Raw genomic sequence first — 6000 nt, 5'->3', positions numbered from 1 at the left:
AATGAAGAAAAAACAAAATGTCCTTTGGGATTCAACAATTGTATTGGAATCTGTACATGAAGACAAAAATCTATTCCCACAATGTTTAAATTAAATAATTTGTTTTTATGAGCTTTTATTATCTATTCCTCTGATTGCTTCCCCAGTTGAACCATAAAAAATAAAACCCTCATAATAAATTGTACAGTCCAGCAAAACAAATCCTCACACTGGCCATGTCCAAAAATTGATGTCTTGGGGGTCAGCTAGATGTCTCAGTGGATTAGAGTACCGGCCCTGAAGTCAGGAGGACCTGAGTTCAAATCCAACCTCAGACCAAACTCTTGACACTTCCTAGCTGTGTGACCCTGGGCAAGTCACTTAACCCCAATTGCCTAAAAAAAAAAAATTAATGTCTCATTCTGCTTTTTAAGTCCATCCCCTCTCTGGCAGGAGGTGGGTAGTGTGTTTCTTTTGTTTTTAGTCCTCTGAACCTATGATTTATCATTGCATTGATCAGAAATCTAAAGTCTTTCAGAGTTGTTTTTCTCTACATGGTTATTGTAATTGTATAAATTTTTCTCCTACTTTTGCTCACATCATTCTACCTCAGTTCATAGAGATCTTTTCAGTTGCCTCTGAAATTTTCCATTTCCTCATTTCTTATAACACAATAATATTCCATTATATACATCTGCCATGATTTGTTTAGTTATTCTCATAAGACCATGCCCTCTCAATTTCTAGTTTGGCGCTATTATGAGAAGAGCTGTTATAAATTATTATTTTATGTATCAGTCCTTTCTCTCTTTCTTTGATCTCTTTGAGAGTATAGGTAAGCCTAGTAGTGGTACCACTGGGTCAAAGGGTATGCATAGTTTAGTAATTCCAAATTGTTTTCTGGAATGGTTATAACCATTCAGAGCTCCACCAACAGTGTCTAATTTGACTGTTTACCTTCACTTCCTCCCAACATATACTATTTTTCTTTTTTGTCATCTTTGCCAATCTCATGGGTGTAGTAGAACCTCAGAGCTGCTTCAATTTACATTTCACTAATTATTAGTGATTTGGAGCATTTTTTTCATGTATTTGTTGATAACTTGGATTTCTTCCTTTGAAAACTGACTGTTAACATACATATTTTTTTGCTTTAAATAGTTATTTTTCCCACAATTAGAAATCAAGAAAATTTTTAGCATTCATTTTACAATATTTTGAGTTCCAAATTTTTCTCCCTCCCTCCTTCCCCTCCCCTCCTCCCTTCCCCTTCTTCCTTCCTTTCCTTCCCTCCTCCCCTCCCTTCCTCTCTTCTGAAAAGGTTAGGCAGTTTGATATAGTTTATACATATGCCATCATGTAAAACATACTTCCATACTCATCACAGTTGTGGAAGAAGAAACAGATCAAAAGTAAAAAAAAACACACAAGAAAGAATAAAGTGAAAAAAGTCAGAGTGCAATTAGGGTTAGTGTTAAGGTTAGGGTTAGGGTTAGGGTTAGGGGTAGCTTCGATCCGTATTCAGAGTCTATCACTTCTTTACCTGGTTGTGCATAGCATTTTCCCTCATAAGTCCCTTGTACTTGTCTTGGATCATTGTGTTGCTGATACTGTGTACAGTGTTTTTCTGGTTCTACTCATTTCTCTTTATATCACTTTGTACAAGTCTTTCCAGGTTTTCCTTTACTCTGTGTGTCTCTCTGCTTCAAGTATGTTTCTTGTAAGCAACATATTGTAGGATACTCGTTTTTGATCCACTCTGCTATCCACTTCCATTTTATGGTAGAGTTCATCCCATTCATATTCACCATTATGATTACTACCTGTGTTTTTCCTCCATCTTATTGTTCCTCCTGTTTGTCCTCTCTGTCCTTTCACCCTTTCACCGTTTTGCTTCAGTCTACCACCTCCCCTGATTTGCCCTCCCTTCTATTAGTCCCTACACTCCACTTTATTTAATCTCCTCCCCTTCAACTTCCCTGTTGGGTAAGATAGTTTTCTATATTTATACGATTATGTATTTATTCCCTCTTTGAGCCAATGCTGATGACAGTAAGGTTCAAGCAGTGCCCATTGCCCCCCCTCCATCTTCCCCTTCACTGTAATAGGTCTTTCTCACCTCTTCATGTGAGATAATTTACCCCATTCTACCCCTCCCTTTTTTCTGCACCCATTTTACTCCTCTTTCTCATCCCTTATTTTTTTGTCATTCCCTCAAATACACCTTATACCCATACCCTCTGTCTATGTTTATTCCTTCTATCTGTACTGTTAGTGATAGATAGTATCATCTTCCTCTGTAGGGATATAAACAGTTTAACTCTATGGAATCCCTTGTGGGTTTTTTTCCCCTTTGTACCTGTTTGTGTCTCTTGGGTGTTCATGTTTTTTTGACCATTTATCTGTTAGGGAATGTCTCTTAGTCTTCTATATTGAAATCAGTTTCTAATTTACTTATGACACCTTTATCAGAGATTATTCCTCCCAGTTAGCTATTCCCTTCTAATTTTAACATTGGATATTTTGTGTAAAAACTTTTTAATCCTATATAACCAGAACTGATTATTTTATCTTCTGTGATCCTCCCTTTCTTGTTTAGTTAACTCTTCCCCATCCACAGATCTGTAGGGTAATTCTTTCCTCGATCCTCTCATTTGCTTTTTATATTTAAGTCATGTATCCATTTAGAATTTGTCTTGTTATATGGGGTGAAATACTGTTCCACACCAAATTTTGGTCAAATTACTTTTCAGTTCTCCAAATACTTTTTGTCAAATAGTGACTCCTTACCTCAGTAGTGCGATCCTTGGGTTTGTCAAACACAGTGGTACTACAGTTGCTTGCTTCTATATGCTGTGCACCTAATCTATTCCATTAATCATCCTCTCTCATCCATAAATATTTAAGAACTTTTTAAAAAAAATAGATGTCATCTTACCAGTATTCAAAATCTCCAAGCTACATGGAATGAAAAGCTTTCAAAATACAGAGATCAATCAGAGGAGATCAAAACCATGGAGGAACAGGATGAAATATATATCATCCCTATCAGACCCTTATTTGCTACTGGGGTTTCACAGATCCTTTCAGTGAACCTAAGATGATAAGCTTATATCCCAATACTTTTATTCAAATACAAAAAGTATTTATTTTGTCTACCTGTGCAATAGCCCAAAGACAATTATATATGAAAGAATAATAGCAGGATGACAACTTGTCTTTGGATCATTTCTATCTAAACTGCATCAAAAAAAGATGAAAAATGGGATGAATAATAATAATAACAACAATGTTAAAATTATCCTCTCTTTTATGTCAGTGATCAGATCTTTCAACCATCCACATCCTTCTCACCCCCAACATCCACATACTTGTATGTGTGCACACATGCATACATACATAGATATACACAAATACACACGTGCACATATATACACACATACACACCGGATTAACAACAGTAACCTTCAATATTATAATGTATCCTTGATTTCAATGTAATTATACATCAGCGTATAGGTAGGTTTATACAATTACAATGTCAGTGTAATTATACCCTGCATGGATACAGGTCAACTTCCCTTGAATTCTTGTTCCTGGAAGTCTTTGTTGCAGACAAGTTGCAGACCCTCCTGTAGATATTTTTAATGTTCCATGAGTACCAGGACAGTGCTCAAGCTGCCCATCTGTTATTAACCCTCGGTCTCACTACATGACTAATTCTCCTCCCTTTCTAATCATATATTACCTTGAAGTGTCCTGTTATAATAGCTAGAATTTATATAATTTTTAATTATAGTTTATAGCACATGTTATTTCATTTGACCCTCACAATTCTGTGAGGCAAGAGCTCTTATTACGCCCATTTTTAAGATGAGGAAATGAACTCAGGTCTTCCTAACACTAAGCCAGTGCTCTATCCACTGTACTACCCAGCTGCCTCTACAAAAGGTGAGGGGTCACTCCTCCTTTATGCCGTATCATGTTCACACACTCCCCCTTACAGGGCTTCAAGTTTTACAGAGCAATTTAAAGTTTTACAAAACACAGGATCTCACTTTATCTTCACGACCCTGTGAAGCTGATGTTGCTATTTTCCAGAGGAGAAAGTAAAAGCCAAGATTTGAACCCAGATCTTATGACCCCCCTCCCCCAAATGTTTATTTCCATTAAGCACTTCCCATTGCTTAATTTTGATAACTAGCATTTATATAGCACTTTAAGGTTTGCAAAGTACTTTATATCTTGTATCCCATTTGACCCTCACAACAACCCTGGGAAGTAGGTGCTATTATTATCCCCCATTTTACAGAGAAGGAAACCAAGGAAGACAGATGTTAATTGACTTGCCCAGGGTCTTGCAGCTAGTAAATGTCTGAGAGTATTTGAACTCAGGTCTTCTGGACTCCAGTATCAGCGCTCTATCCATCACCTATCAGCTTCTTAACAAAAAAGAGTTCATAATTGTATATGGCATGAGAGTTTATTAAGCCCTTTACACCACTGTCTCATCTGGGCCTCACAGTAACCTCAGAAGTGGGTGCAGGTACTTTTATCCTCATTTTAAAAATAAGGAAACTGACCCTCAGAGAAGTTACATTACATGGCAAGACTGTAACAGAGGGCTTCTGATTCAAAGTGCAGTTCAGATTCCAGCACTATAGCACACAGCTACTCTCTGGACAGAGAATAAGGCTAACTATAGCCCATGTGGACTTCCCTTTATCCACCCTCATCCCCCTTCAGGGTGTCTGCAGGATGTAGATTGTCTTATGTTGGCCTCATGTGGTTAACTTTTTTCTTTACTTCTACCTGGGGCCAACTTCAAGAAAGCCAACAACCCCCAGAGCACCTGGACCACTTCCAAAGGCTAGTTCTCAGAAAAGTCACGAGATCCAATTTGTCAGCGCCCTACCCTCCACAACAGGGTTCCCTTCCCAAAAGCTCAGGGGCTTCCTCTACTTTGCAACATCCCCACCATCAAGATACGCCCTCAGTACTTAACCCGCAAGTTGGAGAGTATTGGCTAAGCTAATTTTTACCAAGGTATTAATGACTGGGCACTGCTGCATGTGTTGAATGTTATTTCTTTTGTTTTATTTTTTGAGATTGGGTCTCCCTACCTCACCCAAGTTGGAGACACAGTGGCTTGATCTCAGTGCTGATCGAGTTCTGACCTGCTCCATTCCTGACCTGGGCCAGTTCATCCCTCCTCAGGCACCTGGTGCCCTCCCTCCTCTCCTGGGGGCTCCATGTATCTGGCACCTGGGTGCCAGACAGTTCAGGACATCAGATTGGTTTAGCTTTACTGCAGCTCAGAGGGCAGTGAAGTGGTACAGTGGATAGAGCACCAGGCCTGGAGTCAGGAAGACTTATCTTCCTGAGTTCAAATATAGCCTGAGACATTTTCTACCTGTGTGAGCCAGGGCAAATCACTTAACCCTATTTGTCTCAGTTTCCTCATCTGTAAAATGAGCTGGAGAAGGAAATGACAAACCATTTCAGTATCTTTTTTTTTTTTACTTCTGCTTTCTTTTTTTTAATTTTTAAAAATTTTTTTTTCCATGTGCTTTTGAGTTGAAAATTTTATCTCCCTTTTTCTCCCCCCCCCTTCCCAAGACAGGGCGCCCAATCTGACATAGGCTTTACATTTACATACCCATTAAACATATTTTCACATTAGTGAAGTTGTAAGTAAAAATTAAAACCAATAGGAGGAACCATCAGAAAGATGAAACAAAATCAACAAGGTAAAAATAAGTGAGAGCGATTCGACTTCCATAGTTCTTTCTTTGGATGTGGACAGCATTTTCCATCCCGAGGCCTCTGGAGATGTCTTAGATCCTTGTAATGCTGAGAAGGGTTCAGTTTAACATTCTTAGTCATTGCATAATGTGGCTGCTATTGTATACAAAGTCCTCTGGGTTCTGCTCACTTCACTCAGCATCAGACCATATAAGTCTTCCAGGTTTTTCTGAAGTCAGCCTGTTCATCATTTCTTATAGCACAATAGTATTCCAT

The sequence above is a fragment of the Phascolarctos cinereus genome, unplaced genomic scaffold (assembly GCF_003287225.1).
Source record: "Phascolarctos cinereus isolate Bilbo 61053 unplaced genomic scaffold, phaCin_HiC Scaffold_5;HRSCAF=322, whole genome shotgun sequence".
In the NCBI taxonomy this organism is placed as follows: Eukaryota; Metazoa; Chordata; class Mammalia; order Diprotodontia; family Phascolarctidae; genus Phascolarctos; species Phascolarctos cinereus.
The sequence above is the reverse complement of the archived record's forward strand: the minus strand, read 5'-3'. Positions refer to the sequence as shown.